Source organism: Melospiza melodia, chromosome 6 (assembly GCF_035770615.1).
Source record: "Melospiza melodia melodia isolate bMelMel2 chromosome 6, bMelMel2.pri, whole genome shotgun sequence".
Taxonomy (NCBI): Eukaryota; Metazoa; Chordata; class Aves; order Passeriformes; family Passerellidae; genus Melospiza; species Melospiza melodia.
In genome coordinates, this window is record NC_086199.1 from 11,656,219 (window position 1) to 11,678,053 (window position 21,835).

At 38.2% G+C, this 21,835-nt stretch overlaps 1 long non-coding RNA gene across 3 annotated transcripts in view; it reads left to right on the forward strand.

Annotated features, from left to right (window-relative positions):
* LOC134419754 (uncharacterized) overlaps positions 1-21,835 on the forward strand; it is a 151,519-nt gene that overhangs the window by 32,031 nt on the left and 97,653 nt on the right. For all 3 annotated transcript variants that reach the window (XR_010028136.1, XR_010028138.1, XR_010028137.1), the window contains exons 6-10: positions 1,436-1,549; positions 5,312-5,499; positions 6,163-6,301; positions 14,166-14,240; positions 14,721-14,789. This is a non-coding gene — a long non-coding RNA (uncharacterized LOC134419754). The remainder of the gene's footprint in view (positions 1-1,435; positions 1,550-5,311; positions 5,500-6,162; positions 6,302-14,165; positions 14,241-14,720; positions 14,790-21,835) is intronic.

Sequence of the window (21,835 nt, forward strand, 5' to 3'; positions counted from 1 at the left end):
ATTGGCTGAGACCCCTTGTGGGATTTCTGGGTGGTTTCATGTGGTATAGGAGGCCAGTTGTTGGCATAGCTGCTTTTGTGCAGCTGGGTAAGGCTGTAGTGGAAAATCCAAGGCTGGTTGCTCTGTGTTACCAAATGTATGACTACACATAGGTTTAAAGTAATTTAAAGCTTCCAAATATTTTACAAATCTTCAGATATTTTACATAGTTTTGAAAGCATGAATTTAAGGAAATGATGCTGAATTGAAAGGAAGGGAGTCTGAAAACTGAGTAAGGCAGACAAGAGCTAGGGTTTTCTCAGGTGCAAAGGGGAGTAGAGGAGGGGGGGAAGGCTACAGAGCCTTTCAGAAATCCACTAGTGCTGTTCCCAGAACTCTGCCTGTTTTGTGCATTTCTTCTCCTGCGCTTTTGCTCATCTGAGCAGTCTCTGCAGAAATCAGCAACTGGAAACACATAACAAGTAATTCTCTTTGCCAGGTAAATGGGAACAATAGTTGAGTGGGAAAGAATGAATCACTGCCATTAACAAGAAGACTAGGGTTGCTCTCATCATCAACACAATGCAGTGTCTATTCTCAAATGTCAGGGCTAATAACTCACCATTTACAAATTAGACTTAACCCCCTCCCACACAAACCCACATAGCCCTTGCTAGCCTTCAAGCTTAGGTTATAGCTGCCTTTCTCTGGGGGCTACCAATAAAACCTTCAAAATACATATCCTCCAGACAGTCTGACTTCTTTCAAGATCAAATACTCCTCCCCTTTTCCCTCTGGATTTTGTTTTAATTACAGCTACATCACTGAAAATGTGGAAAACCCATCTAAAGCCCTAATTATCCTTAATGTAAGAGGGCCATTATTGTCTACAGATGAAATGAATAATACAACCAGTAAGAAAGATTCCAAAGTTTTGATTACCTTAATAAATTCCTAAAAGTGAAGGAACTCACAGATCTTTATCCAATGCAACCACAAATTATTAATGCAGGTGGGAGTATCAAAAGCTGGAGTGTTTCAGCTGGCATCTTACAACATCTGTTGGGATGGTGTTTTTCATGCAGTGCACTGATGGATTATAGCTATAGCCGCCCAGAAAAGGTGTAACAAGGATGCCAGTTTCCTAGATAACCATCATGTAGGTGTAGAACATGAGATGCTGCTAATTTCAGATGCTGATCAGGATATTAATAACCTCCATAATTTGAAAGTAATAGGCTTGTTTGAATTCCTGGTCCTGAAATATAGACGATATCTAGGATATGTTTTTCATTCTGAATGGCTTGTAAAGTGAAGTTAAAGCAGGTAACTGGAAAAAAGGACTCAGAAACAAATTTGAAACTTGTTAGTAGAGTAGACTTAACAAATTCTAATTGCCCAGTCCAACACCAGCAGTTTTTCATTTATGAATAAATCATTCTTTCTTTCTCTGCAGATTGAAAATTCTTCAAAGTGATTTACATGCAGTTCTTCGCACAGCTGTTTGCTGGGGGTGTGTGCTCTGAGTGGGGGATCTATCAGCAGTCTGGCTACCTCTGTGTGATCTTGGGTAAGGCCTGGATAAAAATCAAAGGCCAGATTGTTCTGTTTTTCAAAATGTGTTGCCTGGGGCCTGCTAATTAATAGAATGTCTAGGAATGTCATACATCTATTGAAAAAAAGTGTCTCTTGAAAATTGCTATTGTTTTAATTGAATGTTGTCATTTTCACATAGTGACCAATATCTCAGCCTACCAGTCTTCTTGAAAGAGCAAACTGGAACATGGGAAAACTGGACACTCATAGGAAAATGCTGTCTGTTTTTAAGTTATTTTTTTACTGTAAGTCTCACACAGTCATAAATGCTCTCACATGTTGACTGGGGGCCTTATCCTGAAATCCAGACTTGTGTTTCATTCTTATGAATTATTCCAACACAAGCCATTGCTGGAGGCTGACTGTAAACAGGGGTTAGAGAATTGAGCTGACTTTGACCTAGCAATGGAGCATAACTCTGGAAACATTTGCCGGAGATACGGCACTTTGTGTCACGGACAGGCCAGCTGAAACTCTGAGGCTGTGCATGGCAGTAGGCATGCAGGGATGCCTACCAGTAAGTGCTTGCAGGATTGGGTGGTAGGTGGTCCTAATTTATTTGCTGTTTTAACAAAAATCTGGGATTTGTTATGGAGTGAGTTAGTTCCTCTGGGAAAGGTGGGTGTAACTTGTCAGGACATGAAGGATAACTAACCTCAGACATTTGGGAAGTTGTGTTTGTGTGTGTGTGTGTGTGTGTGTGTGTGTGTGTGTGTGTGTGTGTTTTGATGCATATGATTTTGTTATGTAAAATAGCGAGGCTCACCCCCTGCTCTGCCTGTGGGTTTCTGCACAGTTCTTTTGAAGGAGAAGGGTAGCTCATATGATGAGGTGAGAAAGAAGATGAATGGAAATAGAAACCAGGAGGAATCACTTCTTCAGCTGAATAGTTATAAGTGCTTCTAGAAATCAAAAATTTTTGTCCTGTTTCACTGGGCATATACGGGGAAAAATAGAAAATTATCTAAAGGTTACATCTTGATTTTTACAAATTTATTTGGCCACAATTTATTTGTACGTGATGAGAGACATTTTTTATGATATCTGACTGTAAGCATTCCCTCAGTACACCACATGCTGTCAAAAGAAGCTAAAATTCTTCTTTTTCTTCTCTGTGTAAGTCTTGGATTGGAAGCTGTTTTCATTTGATTTGTTTCTACCAGTGCATTAGAGCAAAGGTGTGTGCTTTGGACCATGGGTACAATTTTGAAGGCTTCTTATGTTGAAAACTCTCTCAGTTGGCAAATAGATCATTCAGTGCTATGTTTTCTGGGAACCCAGGAAAGATGATGGCATTTTGGAGGCGGAAAGAAGCAATAGGGAATGAGGGGGAGTATCTTTTTATCTGTCAAATGCAGTTGTGGTATCTCTGCAACACTGCGCTTTAAGTGCAGTGTGCTGGTCTTGGCTTTTATGAGAGTTCTGGAAGAGTTTTGTGCACTGCACAGTCTGATTGACAAAGAGGTTTTCTGTCCTTGCATGACCTTCTTTTAATTTAAAAAAAAATTCAATAAAAGTTCAGCCACACAGCAAGGGATGAATTTAAAGACTGCACACCATGTGACAGTGGTAAAACTTTCATAATAGCCGTCATATTTGTTGGTTTAAAAATCAACTTCATTGTCATAGTTAATAGTTTGCAGCTGCTGTAGAACAGAGACAAATTGCTATGTATGTGTCAGCCTTAAATGCAAGTAAGATCCACTGACTAGGAGGACTCGGTTAGTTTTTCCTATCTATTGGTAGTATTGCTGATCATCATCTCTACGCGATGAGAGGATTTCATTGCCACATTTCAGCACTGCTGAGCTGATTATGTGATCTTGCAAGTAAAATAAACTTGTTTTCAGTGTCCTGCCAAAATATATTCCACAACATCCCATTAAAAAGGCTTCCAGGGTCATGCATAAGTAGGTGCAACCCCTTGCAAATCTATGGGATATCATCGGCATTGATTTAACTAATGAAGTAAAGTTATATAAAAAGTGTTAAAGAATAAGAATTTAGCACCTAATGTGAAGCTCAGTAAAAAAAGCTTTTTTGGAGGATCACAAGGTAAATTCTCTGCCAACTTATAACACATGAAAGTAGTTATAATTTGCACCAGGTTTGTATCAGATGGGAATGGGAAGTAGAGGAAACAATTCTGTCTCTGTCATGCTGGTGATGTGCAGAAGGTGTATAAAGTCAAAATAGTCCAGTGGTCAAAGTGTAGCAAGCAGGCTGGGCAGGCAGAGGAATATGTGAAGTGTCTGTTGATTATCTTGGACTGAAGGCTATCCAAGAAAGCCTCCCTATGGCATTGGGAGTTGTGGCAACCATAGGGAATTATGTCTAAAGGGATCTTTTGTTCACTTAGCATGGGCAAACATAATGTTGCTTTGATTTAGGGACATCCTACTTTACTTGTCCTCCTCCCCACACTGTCTGCTGTTAAAGTAGAACAGAATTTAAATTGTGGATCTAAGGTGTGAGGGGTATCCCTTTGAAGTGATCTCAGAAGGACTGTGGTTATTTAAAGCAGGACATCCCTTGGTGTTTCAGGCATCTGTCTCTGTGGAGAAGTCACAGAGTTCAATAGGTGCAGGTCAGGCTGCCCAGCATGCTGTGTTCTCATGCCTAAGGGTCAGCTTCTCCTTCAAGAAAGTAAATAGTAGAGGAGCAAGAAAGGCTTAATGACTGAGCTTACAAGAAGACAGTACTTTTAATGCTGAAGTCAAAGACTCAGAGTCTAAATGGTGGGAAAATTTCCCCAGGGAAGAGGCAGCCCACACAGTCCTGCACTGGATTACTGTTACTGCTACTTCACTTATTTGGTTGAGATTTCTCATGTGTTTCCTGGACCAGAACCTGACCCTCAGGTCTCATTTACAGTTCAGAGAATTTCAGTTTGGCATTCCTGTGAACATTGTGTAATTGCAATAATTTCAACTCTTGTTATTCCTTCAAGCTTGGATAATTTGTCAATGTGCTAGTTTATTTTATTCACATAGAGACCGTCACTAGCACTGAAGTCTAAAGTAAATACATGGGATATCTAGTTAATCTGTGTGGTTTTTTTCTGCAGGCCTTCTCTCTTTATTGGTTTGTGGAGGTTGCTTTGTTTTAAAAACAAATGGAAGTGCATACAAGATGGGTGGAACCTTCAAAGCACCCTGTTCAGTGTGTGAGGGCTCTAGGAGAGTGTCTCTGGAGTCTGAAAATGCCGCACAATAGGTACCTCCCCCCATTTCTGAAGTATATTCCCCATCCTCTTGATGGAGTTTCCTAGCCCTGAGGAGTGAGGGAAATCTGGGCTGAGCCCTAGTTATTTGTCAGCCAATTCACAATTAGACAAAATGTCTTTCCATAGAAAGAGTAGAGAAGGAAGGAAGATCATGAAACCATAGAAAGGGTCCCATCCACCATGGGATTGTGGGGCATACAAAACTTCTGTGGGAAAACTGTTGTGTGTCTCACCTCCGTCAGAGTAAAGATCTTTTTTCTAACATCTAATTTAAATCTCTCCCCTTTAATTGAAATTCCTTGTTCCCCCTTGTCACTATATGGCCATTTAAAATGTCATTCTCCCTCTTTTTTAATAAACCCCCTTTAAGTACTGGAAGACAGCAATGAGGTCTTTCCAGAGCCTTTCCTTCTCCAGGTTGAACAACTCAACTCTCTCAGCCTTTCTTTGCAGGAGAGGTGCTCCAACACTGATAATTTTCATGGCCCTCCTCTGGACTTGCTCCAACAGGTCCATGTCTTTCTCGTGCTGCAGATGCCAGAGCTGGATGCAGAACTCCAGGTGGGGTCTCATGAGAGCAGAGTAGAGGAGCAGGACCACCTCCCTTGACCTGCTGGCCACACTGCTTGCTTGCAGCTGAAGATGCAGTTGGCCTTCTGGAGTGTGGGCTTACCCAAGAGAGACTCCGGTTAGAAAAGGTGGGACAGATGCCTGGAAGATCACAGCTATAGATGTGTTGGAACTACTCCTTTAGTATTAGACCTACATCTATTTTTCTGCCTTTAGGGACAGAGGAACTTGCAAGTTTTTGACCAATAATTCTCTGTCTCCAACATCCCTGAGTGTTTCCCGAAGATTGTGGACAAACAGCCATATTTTTCCTTGGTGGCAGTCATTCGTTTTTGAAGGAGGCTTCTTCATTTAGGCCTAAAAGGGCAGTTGCCCTCTGTGATTAGAGAAAAAGGGTGGACTTTAATTAAATGTAAATACATCTGAAATGCAAACATATGCTATTATAGTAGTCCTTGAGCATTCTGTTACGATCTGTAGATGTGAAGCCAATGTAGTCAAGGGACTGTAGGTGCTGGCTCTACTTACCCTGGAGCAGACATGTAAAATAGCAAATGGACGCTGTCCATAGGAGAGTCTATTTATTAATTAGAGGGGGAGTGAGGCAAGAACAACATAAGAGATTTTTTGTATTCTGCTTACAGTGGTGGAACAGTTTGTAGAGATGGTGATCTGTATTTTATCTTCCTGCTCGTGTTGCCTTAATTCTCACCTCTAAACATTGTCATAACTTTTCAGGGTAGGCATGAAGTAAGTCTGTTGAATGTAAATTTTGATTTTTGTCATTGTAGCTTTGCCTGCAACAGCACATAATCTACTGGCATTTTGGATCTGCAGGAGAAAACCAGAATGTTTCCACCATCAAAGGTCTCTTGGAGTTGTTGAAAGAAGGCTGGAACAGTCCTGGGTTTTGGACTTTCTTTTCTTAAGGTATTTTTACTCCTATCTGATTTCCAAAGAGGAGTCTGATTTTCATTTTACATTGCCCCACCCCTGTGGCATTTTTGACATTGGCCAGAAATGAGAAACCTTGAGTTGGAAAGGTGTCATCAAAACAATGACTAGATATACTTGGAAGAAACGTTTATTATTTGGCCTGCTGCTGCTGAGAGCTGCTAATTACCAAGCAATTGTGACACAGACATAATATTTCACTGTCTAAAACTGCCTCTTGGGTTTAATATCTGTCAGAAAACAAAAAGCAGAAAATTTCTGAGGAGTCCAAAAAGGGCCAAGAGATGTATAAATATTTCCTCAGGGCATCCTTTTCTACCTTGGACTTCAAGGCCAGGAGTTTGGCTATCACTGCCTCCTTAGAAAGCATTCTTGGCTCCAATATCCTGATCCATCTTTTTTCTCCTGGCTTTTCAAATAATCAAATAATAAAAGTAGGGAAGTACATTTTGCATCTGTAACTTCTGTGATCTTTGCATGCTTTAGGAGTCAAAACTCCACATGGATTTGCCACAGCTGAGGGCTGTGTGTTTGACTCAGAAATCCTTTTGCACACAAATTAGAGGGCAACCAGTGCAAAACAATGTGGTTATAATGCATTAGCTAAGCAGGAAGCATGGAGATCTGTCTCTGCTGTGTCAGGAAACAATTTGTCTGTGGAAATGGCATGGCACAGTGCTTGGGAAGACAATGCTGTGAGCAATGTTCAGTAGGCTGGCGGCCTGAGAAGGTCCTACAGGGGCACTGTCAGTGCATCAATAGGCCTGATTTATCACTGTATTATATTAATTCTACTCCAGGGTGACTGCATTCAAGTGGCTGAATTTATCATAGGGTAAAGCTGGGGGGAAATAGTGCCTCATTCCTCTTGCTTTTTGCATGAATTTCTTCCACAGAGCCACATCAATACTTTCAGTTCTGTCCTCTTTATGCCCAGCTGTGACAAGGTGGGAGCTGGAAGCTTCTTATTATTGCATAGAGGAGCTGGGATATATTCCTGGTACTGGCAGAAATTTCTGAACCCCAGATTTGCCAACTAATCCTTAAAAATGCTTTCTGGTGAAGACAGACACATGAATCTTACAGTGTGGTTCTCGAGAAGGCACTTTGAAAATGGGATTTACTGTTGAGGTGGAACACCAGAGGCTGTCACACCACTAAGCTGAGAGTAAACAGAGAAGAAAGCCTACATGAGAATGCCATGAAAGTGGATATAAATGAGGGAGGGAGTAAATTCTTGCATCCAAACAGAGTTTAGCATTTGCCTGTAACATGCAGGTGCTTTGCCAGCATGAAGAACAGAAATGAGAAGTGAAAATCTACATCTCCATGTTCATCTTTCAGCAGGCTTCCAAGCATGCACATTTCGTTCAAAAACACTACCAAGCTGTTTATGATACATCTGTGCCAACTGCAATGTTTTATGTAGTCATTGAAGCCAAATCACTGTGACCTGATGTGACTCAGTTTTCTAAAAGGGTGCATCTTGAGAATTCTCATTTTCTTCAGTTCAAAGTGAAACACTAGGAAAAGTGTTGGAATGGATCTGAAAACAGTGCAGCATTCTTATGCAGAGGCAAGACTGCCACTGAGGCAAACACCAGAAGAAAATCTGTCTTGGGTGTGTTTTTCAAAATGAGTCTGAAATGTTTATTGGAAAAGTGTCAGGAATATGAGACTTAAATGAACTCATTTACATGCTCTGATTTTGCCTATATCTGTGGTATTGGGAAATGCAATAATAAATTCTAAGTGCTCTGTTCCTGAAATTTTAGTTCACTTTTTTTTTTCTTTCTCTGCATGGAAATTTTTATAGGAGTATATGTGAAGTATCAAATTTTTTTCTCTCTGGTTTTATTTTTTTTCTCCATATTTCTCTTAATATAAGTTTTATACATCTATGTGACTTTTGAACCTGTTAAGGATATGGAGAAAAATTAAGTGAAAACTTTTATCTTCTCTTGGTCTGTTTTTTAATTTTTTTTTTGGTCTTTTCTTTTGCTGCTGTTTTTCTTGGATTATAGAAAAACTCTTCTTTATATATTTAGCTATTTAGATATGTCCTCATGCATAGATCATGGTTTATTATGCATTTTATTCTTGTTTCCTGAAATACTGCTGAACAAATCAACAGTAGAATTTTCCAAAGTTCTTCAAATTGAGGTCAGATGCTTTCAGGATCATAAATCCTCTGGGTCAGCATAAGATATTTTGATACTTGGAATTTGTCACCATCTTTCTCTTCAGTAGCACTGCCTGGTTTTAGCTTCATCTGAGATTGAATTGAACAGTTAAGCATTGTCAGAATTTATAACTGACAGTTGGATTTATGTGTGATAATACTTACGAGTGATGCTGGGCTGTTATATTTTTTAGAGGTTCCCACTACAGCAGACAACAACAGACACAGATAAAAATGGCTTGTGTTGTTTTCCCATGCAAGCCATGAAAGTTGTTAATTAAAAAAAAAAAAAAATATAGTGCTTGATGAGAGGCTTCCTTCTAATGAAATTAAATTCAGTATCATAATGGATGAAATAAGGAGGAGGAGATTACCCCAAATGACCTTTGTGTCTGAATGCTTATTTGAAAGGAAAAAAAGACTTTTTTGAATGTACTTCCAGATAGTATCTACATTTCTTAGAAACTTGCAGGGCTTTTTGTGGGAAACCCCCAAACTATTTCTATGTGGCTTTGGCCAAAATTATTTGGTTTTCTCTTACCAAATTTCAAAAAGGTTGAATAGTTGGCTTTCCTGAAGGAAAGGCAATACTTTCCATATAGAAAAGTCCCAATTTTTTTTAGCATTGCTTTTTTTTTTTTTTTTTTTTCTCCTTTTCACCACATTTCTGACAAGCAAAAGAGCACAAAAGTGCCTGGAAGTACAGTTCTTATGTCATGAAATTTCAAAGGGAAAACAAGATTTACAGTCTCTGGGTTTTTGCCTGCTGCAGCACCGGTCAGTGCCAATACATCAGGCTCACAATTTGACATAAATACAAACACAGATTAGTGTTTCTTCCACTGCAACATTGCAAATACTATTATGGCTAATTGCCATTGACACGAGTCAGTGAGGAACAGAGGCTGCAGTTGCCTAAACAATCGGTACTATTACTTAAAGGGATCAGCTGCCCTTCTCATACCCCTCTGCTGCAGTGATTGCTGCAGTGTTCATGTTTGTGAAAAATGTGTCAGATAAGAAAACTTTGCCAACTGAAAACTAATAATATGAAAAAAGGCAAGTTAATGTGGACAGAAGGGAGTGGCATCAACTGAGCTAATGTAATTTGGTTGAAGTCTGAACTGAGATTGCTTTGAAATTGCAGTGCAGTCACGTTACATGATTGAGATTAGGCAGTGTTGGTGCCTCAGGGAATTACAGGTGTTCAGTTTTATGGGGCAGCTCTGTTTAAAACCGGGCTTGGATGCTATACTTGCTGGGTGGTGTGCTTATGGGGTGTTTCAGCAGGTCAGCAGGAAAGGACAGCCCTGGTCATGAATCTTTCTCCCTTGTGAGTGAAGGAGTCTGTGCTGGTCTGTGTTGCCTTTCCTAGACACAAGGAAGGGGTTCTCAGCTGGTGGGTTTTTTTCCTATCCTTGTCTCTGTAGACTGTGAGGATACATTTACAGAGTCTGAAACTGCTTTTCAGAATGTGGGAGTACAGTATTGTTGCTGTTCTGTCTATTTCTTATTTTAAACCAAGGGATTGTGCCTCCTGACTTCCCTAAATCAGGCTTGGAGCCTTCAGTTATGATTGAAATGAAGATGAAGGCTTAAGTGCAGGGATTAGATAGTTAAGATGAGGGTTTAGAAAATACCCATTTTTGCCATGAGATAATTTTGTGATATTTCTGTGAAGAAGGCTCTTCAACAAAAAGTGGATGGAATTCGGCCATGAGGAATTCCAACAGTGAGAATTTGAGATGTTTGGGAAATCAGGAGCAAACTGAAACTGAGGTCTTAGAAATGGTGGTATTTTTTTTTCTGGTGCCAAAAAGCAAGCCAAGTTATTTTGTCCTGAACAATCTGTAGATTTAATCTCTCTTGAAGTGCCCAAGGGGTTCTCTGACAGAGTTTTGGAATCTGTGGTTCTCCTTGGTGCTGTGTTTTACAGTTTCATAACAAAACACTGAAGCTGATTTTTGTAATGGATAAAGTGGAGTTCAGTATATATTTGATCTCTTTCAATAACTAGAAACCTTAACCATTTTGTAAACAAAGACTCAGCCCAGTGTGAATATGCCTAAAAAAAGAGAAATTTTATTGGATTGTGGAAGTAGTGTATCTTGTATCTTCTTCACTTATTAAAACATAAGGCCTTAATTTCAGAGTTAGGGATAAGAAAGACGACAAAGATTAGCACTAGATTGGAAACTATGAAGCCTGTGCCTAACTCCAGTGAAAACAGTTATGGCTGAGTCATTTTGATGGAAGCATGTACAGCCAATAAATTCAATGAATAGATATATGTAAACCCATGGAGGCAATGATTACATGAGGAAACTTAAGAACAATATTTTAAGATGTATAAAGTTTTTTCATTTGCCATGACAATGTCTACTATTGTATAGATTTCCTTTCTCTTTCCCACACTCTAGGAAAAGTTGAGGCCAGAAACAGCTTGAAGACTGAACATGGTGTGTCTTTAAAATCCAGCCATTCGTGTGCACATCTGCCAGGAGTGGACATTGACCTTTTCTTTCCTGCTGTGGGGAGACATCATTCAGCTCAGGAAATATCAGAGAAGTGACACAGCTCTGGCTTAGCACAACAGTGACCCTAAAAAACGTGGCCTTGAAAATCTTATTGTGCTGGCAAGCCAGGATCTCTGAGCATTCCCACTGCATACAGTCTTTGGCTTGGTTAGCAAGGATAGTGACAGTTTAATCTTTGCCCTTCTCCTTTAGCTATAGATGTGACTAACAGCGGGAAAAGCTAATGAGCAGATGAACAGCAGATACTTTGGACTTTCATTATTTCTGAGATACTTAGGTAAAATGAGGTAGGGCAAAATTTTGTATAAAGAGGTAATGCCTTTTACTAGGTGAAATGATAGAACTGGAAAGAAACAGCAACTCTCACTTGATAAAAGCTTGTCACTTTTCCCCAACTTTTACTTTAGTTGCTCCAGTGATGTCTGCAGCCGGGTAAAATCACTGTTTTTTTTGTTACAATTATTTATTTATTAAGTTTAAGGACAGAAGACAAAATAATGTAACCATCTGCTTTGTGTGGATGTTGCAATGTGAAGCAATCCTGAGGAATATACTCATCTGTAAACTGATACTGTTTTAATTTGTGTATCTATCATAAAAAGTATTTAGACAGAGCATCAAAAATTTGGAACTGTGATATTTTATTAGGAATATGTGTACTGAAATGTATATTCAGGTGAGGATGAAACCAATTAACAGTGTGATGTTTGTGTCAGGTTACCATTATTTTGCAATCTACCTGAAGTTATGTGTCTCACCCTATCACTACCATGTGCCATCATAGAAATCCAGTTTCTCTGAAGTGTTAAGTTCACTGCTATTCAGAAAACTGTTTCTTTGAATTCCCTTTTCTCTGTTTTTAATAAATCTTGGTTTTGGCTACCATCACTCTTGCCTAGGTAATTTTACAGAAATGCCTGTACAATGCTGAGAAGCTAATCAGCTTTATGAAGAAGACCTTCAGACTTTCCAGAACTTAAAAGTTCCTCTCAGTGCCAATCATTAGACAGGAAAGAGGTTATTCTGCTATATTTTAGTAAATTTTGCCTGCCATCAGGCTCCAGTGAACAAACAAAAAAAAACCCAAACAGAATCTTGAAGACTAAAAGAAGGCTAAAAATTGGTGTTGGTGAGTGGCCATATAATATTTAAAAAAATATGAAAACAATTTATTTTATGCTTGGCACTTGCTGTGCATGAGGAATGCCATCCCTTAGCCATTGTGTCATTTGGAGCATTAGTCACAAAAGGAGCTATGTTATTTGCTGATGATATCTGCATATGGGAAATCCTCAGAGGATTTGTTAGGATACATCCATGGCTGGCTGGACTCTTGTGAGCTGTCTGGGACAACCAGAGAGTGTTGTATGGGCAGCTCTCTATCTGCACTAAGGCAATTTTGGCCTGTGGAAAAAGCTGTCAGACATGCTGGACCCCAGTGTTGCAGGTGGTGTTTCAGATGCTGCAGTACCTGGATGGCAAAGTCCTTAGAAGTGATTCAGTGGGTTAAACCCAGAAATCTGAGTTTGCCAAGTATTGTCACGGATAAATTCTTTCGGCAGGTCTTCTAAGACAGCGTATTAAAACTTAAGGCCTTAATTTGCGAGTTAGGAATAAGAAAGATGACAAAGAATAGCACTGAATTGGAAACTATGAAGCCTGTGCTTGACTCCAGTGAAAATAGTTACTGCTGAGTCATTTTGATGAGAGCATGTACAGTGCTAAGACAGTGGCTAAGACAGAAACTAACGGCTTCAGAAAATGAATTAAAAAGAATTCTTACTCCTATTAGAAAAAAAAACAAACCATTATATCTGATTTCCTATCTGTAAAATATTCTCAGAATAAACACAGCTGTTAATTATCTCGAGGTAGAAAACCAATGTCTTCTTCATGTTTTCTGTTCTTCTTGCATAGTAGCTCATAGGCATTTTCCACTAAGCCAGGTTGCATGGTGTGCTTGAAGATGAAGTTTAAAGTATCTGTTCCAATGGCTACTTTCAGCCTGTTTGACAGACACTTGTACATGATAAAATGCACAGCATAATTTCTGGCTGGTCTTTCAGCAGTAAAAACCTAACATCAAATTCATAACTCTATTAACACTTTAATTACTTTGTGACCTCATCCTACTAGGACCAGGTTGTGTTCAGGCAGGGGACATGATGCATTCATTGTAGGACACATTGGCAACCTGATATCCACATGTAATTGGATGTGTGATATATGTGAGCTAGAATCATGTATGTGAATGCCACATTTAGGGAGAAGCACACTTCCTAAAACATGAGAAAATGAGAAGCTAACCTCAATTATTTTCTTCTATATATGTACATGGACGTAGTCACTTACTGAACTGAACTTAAATAAATAAATAAGACTTAATTTGTACTTGGTAGAAAGTTCCAGCCTCTTTTCAGTGAAAACTTTGCCATTAGGTCTTAATGCATAATTAATTTTTCCCTTTACTTTCTGAACTAAAAAAAAATTAGAAAGTATTTCAGATTGACTCATAGTGAAAAAATTTGTTTATCTCACTGTAATGAAAAATCCAAATGTAATGCAGATAAAACATTGTTTCTGCTTACATTAAACATTTTCTACACCAAAATACTTTATTTCATATACTTGTGGGATTTTTAATTCTCCTTAGTTTTAAGTACATTTTAAAATAAAACAATTATTTTGAAAAGTCAAACCATTAAAAACAAACAAATAAATATTTTCAAGGCTTTTATGTAGCTCTCTGCTGTCATCCTAGCTACATTTTATAGCAAATAATCTACTAAGTGGGTTTTATTTAATGCTGATTTCTAAATGATTCCTTTAGCTGTCCCGGTCATTTTCTGATGGCTGCTTGCCACGGTGTGATGTGTTTCGCAAAGTTTTCAGAGAATTGTGGTGCATACAGTTTGTGCACCTGAAAAATAAATATGGATAAATACATTTGAAGGCCCTTCCTTATCTGTGGTTGGTGCAGGCTGCAGATTAGGCTTGTCTTAATCTTAAAACATCTTTAATTTCCACAGGGTAAGTGAACCTTCAGGCTTTGTTTTTTGTGCTTGGAAGGGAATCAGACTAACACTGCATTATCTAATTCTTCATCTCCTCTAAATTTCAGGTCTCCATCTAGTTGATTTTGGAAAGCATGAAGTGTTTGAGAGGATTAGAGACAGCAGAAGAAGAGGAATTCGGAGTATGTATTGAGTAAGGGATGTTGACTGTGGAGGGAGATTTTGGAGCTTGTTGTGTTTATGGACAACTACATTGCAGAGTTCATTTGAATGCTCTGGGGTTCATAAACTCGTGTGGCCTGCAAGGCAGGGCCCATTGGAAGGAGTCCGAATTTCAGTGCAAATGATTTACCCAGCTGCTAAGATAACACCTAAAGAGTTAGTGGTAAGATAATTTCTTTTTAAAAGTCTAATTTAAATTGACAAACACACTGGAAACTGCAGATGGGCTCAAGCTGAAAAGTAGAGTGTGTGAAGCCTTTCCAAGCTCAGGCAGGTTGGAATCCAAACCTTTTCCTACTGCCCTGGCTTTTGGTTGCTTTTAAATTCCTCTTGGGTTCTTTTTTATGTCTTGCGTGAATCTAAGATGGTGAGAACATCTGGTTACAAGGGATTTACAATTGTTTGGGTGGATATGTAATGAGATTTCACTTTTTCTTAAGGGGAGCCCTGATTCCTGAGCTCAGTGCCCGTTGATGCCTAAGAGTTTGCTGACTAGATCCCAGCTCCAGGTAGGACTAGTTCAGTTCTACTAAATTTCCAGCATCCAAAGTACATGAATTTTCAAAAGCTTTGCTTCCATCATTTCACTGTGGGGCTGGTCTGCTCTCAGCCCCAGTGTGATGGCTTGCTGTGAAGAGGCCTCAACAGTTGCTCTGTGTATTGTTGGACAGTGTAGAAATATTATTATTGTTAGACACATATAATGCCATTCAACTCTTCATGCTACAGAATTGACAATTATCTGAGTGCTGCTTTTCTTCTTGAACAGTATTGAAGCAGTAACTAAAATTTGGACCAGTAGCCAGGAAATCTGCAACTGATGGAGTGACAAATACAAAAGCCTGTTTTGATTTCAGCATTCCTCATTTGACAAGTGTTTACCTAGACAGTGTGTAGTCAAAATGAATTGTCATTTTTTGCTACCACAAGTATTTGATGTGTCAAAACTCCTGTGAAAATAGATAAACAAAATCTGAAATTTCCAGATGGACAGATGTACTGCAAGCAATCTACACATGATTCAAGTTTGAGAATGATTTGAATCACTTGTTGCAATGCAAGCTCATGTCTTAAAATATTAAGACTTTTATCATGGAAGACTTACTGTAATAGTGAAAACAATCTTAGTTTCTATTCAAATAGGTTATGTGTTTTGATTTTGGTGGATCTGATTTTATGTAATTCTCCACATTTTCTTAGATGTCCTGCCAAAAGAAAGCAGTGGAAAATATTCCCCAATGAGCCCAACACAGGCAGATAGACCAAAACTGTCCTTGGCAGTGGAGGTCTGCTCTATTCCTGGTTCTGGTGAAATTTTGAAGAATGCTGTTGAATATATTTCCTGTGACTTACTTTGTAGACTTATAAATTTCTGTGATGAGTACATTGAGAAGCAGACTGAATGCCCAAAGCTTGATTTTTCAGAGGAGATTATATGTGCCCTCTACTAGTCTTTGATATTTTACAAACTTCAAAGTGCAATCTGAAGTTAAGTTATATAGTTGTTCTGTATGTGGTTTGAGAGATGTGGTTTGCAAATATTTAAAATCTCATGTGTGGACCTTAAAAGTGTAGATACGTGGAAGTGGAAAGTGCAATTAATTCCTGAATCTTTTTTTTTTCCTCCCTCCTTCATTCCTATCCAACTCTGTATGTCACGTGTGCCTGCCAGGTAGAGATGCAGAAATGCACTTATAATGTGTAAGTTCCATATTAGCTCTTTCTGAGTGAGCCATACAAGCTCTGCTCATTACCTGGAATGGGCAAGCTACTTTTTGTGCAGACTAGAGAGGAAGTTTATATCAAGATGACAATTTTGAGTTTAACTGAGGTCAGAAGGACGTAGGCTCAAGCATTGAGATTCTGATACTAGTAATGAAATTTCAACAGCTTGCATAATTTTGTATATTACTGATGAAAAGTTTATACAAATAGCTTCTTGAATTTTAGAGAAAATCTTCCCTGTTTCTTTCTGAGCTCAATTCTGAAATTTCCTACAGTTATGTCAATTTTATACAGCTTTCTTTGCTGAATTTGGTCCTCAGATGTAGAGTATAAAGAAAGACTCATATTCTGTGTGAAAGGGAAGAAAACTACATTGTGCTGGAGCCTCAGTCCATATCTCATCTCTTATCTTCATACAACAAGAGCTACTACCCCTACAGTAAAGGAAAGCTGAAATATCCCCATATCTGTCAAAATGAATAGCAGAAATATGGAAGAAATTATTTTCTGACCCCATACTCACAGTCACTTATTTCCTGAAAAATGCAATTTTGATGCTGAATTCATTGTTCTATCTTGCATAGCTACAGAAATTATTAGTGGTCATAAATGATTCATTCCTTTTAAAAGTCCACTGACTCAGTGACAGCTAGGAGCAGTTTGAGCAGTTTGTTCTTCAGGTCCACCACAGATAAAACAAAAAATCTTCAGCATTTTTAAACTTTGTAACATTTGTGACAACAATATCTGAAAAAATTTTACTCACACAGCATTTTGTGTGGTGTGGGACTTTGAGACAGAGGAGAAAAAAGTACATTGTGTAGTGTATTATTCCTTTTTAAACACAGCCTAAATTATATGTGTCTAAGTTAACACCTATTTTCATCTATGCTTTCTAAATGTGACCCTTGTGTTTTATTTAATGCTCATGTTTTTCACAGAAGGTGAGAGGAAGAAAGAAGGAAACAATGGACTGAAAAAATGTAATTTCCATTGTAAAAAGAGAGTGGTGTTTGATACTAGCTGGTGCTACACAGATTTAGCTCATATTTCCACATTTTCTTTAGTGTAGGTCCTATGAATCTTATTATACACAGTGCAAAAAAAAACCAAAAACCCTAACATATTAAACAATGTCTTGCATCACTACAGCTTTGTACTCTGTGTAGGGGAACTAAGTATATTGGGGGGTTGGAATAGGATCTCTAAGGTCCCTTCCAACCCAAACCATTCTGTGATTCTCTGATTCTGTGTGCTATATTACACAGGTATCATTTTTTGTGTGTGAGTATCTTGGTATCTATTGATGAAAATCTGCATCTTAGACACATGTAATAATTTTATATGGACATTGAACAGGGGAAGGGTTTTAGTGGACCATTATTTGCAGTCTTCTGCACTGGGGATGAACTGCATCATGTACTCTCATCCCTAACCTCATTATCTTTCATCATTAGCCAATGATTACTTTTTGCTCCTGCACTTCTTTCAAGAAGTTCTTTCAAGGCTTTGTGCAGCTGATTGTAAGGAAACTTGTTCTTTTTTTTCTTTCCTAAATTAATTCAGGCCACTTTATTTCCCTCCTAACATAACCCTGCAGTTCTCCAGTTCTTACCTCATGCTAACACAATTCATAGAGAGCAGCCACATTTCATCTGTGTTCCCATTTTTGTCTGTCCTCCCAAAGTAGACTCTCAGTTCCCTAACAAGGATGACTGGACCTTCCTTCCACCTCTTCTGGTCTGAGTTCATCTTTCCACACAATGTAACACAGACCACTGTCTTCAGTTTGCTGTTATCTTGTATAATGACATTAATACATCCCAATTTCTATTGGAAATACTTTGCTTTTGCCATGGGCTAGTATCACATTGTACTTTATCATCACTCAGGTGACTCACTGTAATCTCATGATTAAATTCTATGCCCAGGTCTTCTGCTGGATCTTTCATTTCCAGCTGACCAGAACATTTTTTGTAATGGTACTTATTAGTCACAGTACAGTTAGTGAAGAAATATGTTGGCTATCATATTCAGGAATAAGTAGGTCCTACCATATTTGGTAGCATATTTTTCCCGATATGTCTCAGAAATTTATGTGTCCACACAATGATACATTTGCTGATAGCCATTTTCCTTCCAACAAAATATTAATGGGGCCCTCATCCTGGTTCAGATTTGATCCATGTGAGGCAATGGTAAACTTCTGAATTAGGGTAAACCCTAATTCATTTTAAAGTCCTTCATTCAAATTGATTTTGACCTTAAAAGCTATGGTTTTGTCCACATTACTACAGATTTTTATTTGCAGAAATATTTTGCAGTTCTTTATTAAACTATGGCAGTATTCTACTCCTGATTTTGTTTCTAGCTTTCAGAAGATTATCATATATTTCAAGATCCACTTTCTGGTAATGAATGTTAGTCCACCAAGTCTTGTTATGGCTTTACTGTATAATTTCAGGTCCTCCCTTGTTGGTTTCACTTCCTCTGGTTTGTAACTTTGCCACCTTTCATTGATTTCCAAATGGCAAAGTTGTCTCTGTGTTACCTCACCCATTTCAACTCAATTCTTTATAATCCGTTCAGTAACTGGACTGTCTCCATGACTACTCCTATATTCTCTGATTATATTTTTCTTTTTGCTGCTTCTGCTGATATTTTGTTTTTCTTTTTACTGAACCCTTTCAACTGTTTTTCTTTTGCCTGTGTAGCAAAGTGGGATTTGGAGAGTTGAACATGACTTTTTTCCGGTTTTCTTCCTTGGGTCTCTTAGCTTCTGAATGGTGATGCTAGTTTGAATCTTACAAAATCAGTCCCTCAAGAACTCTGGTAGAGGCTGTTTCATGTGGGCATTTTCTCCAAATGCTACCTGGTATATTTGTTTTATTATATTATTTTATTTAATGTATGTGTCAGACCTGAATCATAACATGAATTGGTTCTTTCTTTCCCTGTGGCAAGAGGTTAGAATATTTGTAGAAATATTGTCCTTTACTGTAAAGGGATGTAAACAATTTATTCCCCCTGTTCAAGAAACATTCCCTGAAGAGAGTGTACAACGTCCAGAATCTTGATTTGGCAGCAGATTTATTCAATGTAAATCTCATGTAAGCCACAAAGCCATTTTGGCTGCTACTTCTCAGAAAGCTGCTTGTGGATGTGGTGTATCCACTGACAAATCTCCTTCCTGTCATCCTGATCCAAAGAAATGTCCCTATGGAATTACCTCTAGAGAGACACATGATCTTCAATTGGCAATCCTTTTTTTCTTTGGATGCCTGACTTTTTGCCAGGAAAGGCCATTTCTTGATTAATCTGAAGGCAGTATGTATTTGTCCTATTCCTGATTTTTTCAGAAGCCTCTCACTGCTCATTCCAGCTGACTGGACAGCTGTCTTGTTCTGAACAGAGCCAGGTAATGCTTCTTTGTGGAGCAGATGTCATTGAACACAATCAGTACATTCCATTAAGTCTGCCAGATATCTCTGACTTTGTCAATAATTTTCTGTTTCATTTAAGGGGCTTGGGGGGGGTATAGGGGATCCACCAATGTAAGAATACATTTGAAAAGAAATACAGTGATGTTTAGTTTCATCCCCTAAATCCAGTCAAGTCTCCAGGCAACTCTAAAATCACAACTATTTGGTCGTCAGCCTTCCAATTAATTATTGCAGGAAGTGTTACTGGCTGCAGTAGATGCTACATCTCTCCCAGTGTTTAGCAGTGGGTCATCATGTTTTAGAAGAATTCTGCAATAGAAGATTCTGGCACTTCATGATCACTTTTTACCCTCTGTCTTTAATGGCTAGTTTATTCATACAAAACTTGTGCTTTGGAAGTACAACTATTATCACAAAACTCAGAGATTATATTTCCTTATGTGAAAATTGCCCAAGCAGATGTAAGCTGAGAGTTTATATTGTGGATGAAATTTGCACACACTTCTTGCACACAAGAAATTTTCACTTCTTATAAATTTGAAAGCTTTGACATCCAGAACACTGGAGAACAAAAAATTCCTCTTGTACCTCTTTCTGTGGGAAGAAAAAAGAAAAAAGAAAAAAAAAGCAAAAAAAAAAAAAAAAAAAAAAAAAAAGAGGGGATGGAACAAACATTTTCCACTGGTTTATTTTCTGTTTTGTTCCCATCTACTTACACTCAGACATTTTCATGTCGCACTTTGGCATATACAGGTGTATAATTCATGCTGATTCTTTTGTCTGCTTGAAACAGACTTTTGTCTTTGGAAAATTTGGCCCTATCTATTCATGGACATTTTTGACAGCTCTAGGTATTTTTTTTTTCCTGTTGTTTCAATAACCTCTCAGTTGGCCAAAGGGACACTGTGTTGACACTACATTGGCCAAAAAACCTCCTGCAGTTTCAATTGGCAGGGTTATTTTCCAATTCCCTCTCTTGATTACTGGGACATGCAGCTAACTTTATGCAGCTTCTTTGTTTCAGCCAAAAGATGGGAACATTTTGTGGAGAGGGAAAAGTGTGCCCTCTTTACATTCTGTTTATTTTACATTTGAGGTGTCCTTGAGGGAGGATGTTCTACATCACTTCAGAGTTTTAATAAGGAAGCTGTCAGATTTTATTTAACTGAGCATTATTAAGTGAAAGGATACAAATACTTCAGTCCAAACATCTTTATACATTTTTTCCAGCAACTTGCTTCACCACATCAGTTTTTCAGAATCTGTAAATGTAACACACTTTAATGACACATAATGGGATCATAATGTGATGCAATGAAAAGCTTGTTAGTCTTCAGCACAAGTAAATAAAAGAAAGCAACTCAAAAACCTTGAATTTAATTTTGTTTTTTACTTGCATGTTTTTCTTTGCATATCTTAACATCTACTGCGTATTCCTCTCTTGCCTACTCCTATTTTTTCAGTGCTGCTTTTCCTGTACTCTGTGAGCTTGGAAATAAATAAGTAAAGGGGAGAAGAGGTAAACTGGGAAAAAAGAGTTCCTGTCTCATATTTACCACTTGCAAAAGTGGAGACTGGCCCCTTTCCGATACAGTGTTTAATTTATTTTTTCATCTGCTTTCATAGTAATTTTTCTTAATAGCTTATTCCCTCCAGCTGAAACAGTGAAGGCAACAACTTCAATGCTCAGGGAAATCACTTGGCCCTGAGAAATGACCAATTACTTGTTAAAACAAGGACAGGCAGACTGTACTGGGGCCAATCCATTGCCATAACAATGAATTTTGGCTGATTAGACTTTTGGGTTTTTTTCCTTGTGTATATATTTTTGCAACTATATCTGCATCTATATTTCATTAAAAGCTCAACACCCTCATCCTTGTCTTGTTTCTCTTACCTTCCAAAAGATCTGCTTTCTTCACATTTTGGTCCCTAAATCTTGTAAAAATTGTCTCAGCATGACATAAATCTCACATGTATAAAGTGTTCCTGTTAATGTTCAAAAAATGAGATGCAGTTAGACAAGTCAAAGGTGGCTATCTAGATACTTGCAGAGTTATGAATAAACTACACTACTTTGGTACAGGAAGTTTATTTTACCTAGAAGAAGGACAATGTGAATGTTAGCTAAATTCTAGGATTGCTGAAGACCACTCATTCTCATTCATAAAAATAAATACCTTTCATTCAATATCAAGCAGCTGAAATTGTTGACAGTAGATCCCTTTTAAGGGCAAAACAATGTATCTTTCTCCTCTCCTAGTTTTTAATGATGGCTGGGATTTCAAAAGAACCTATGGGATTTAGCAACAATTTCCCTTTAAAGGGCACTTGGATTTGAAAGTCAAACTCTTCTAGGTTCTTTCAAAAATACAAGCTGTTATTAA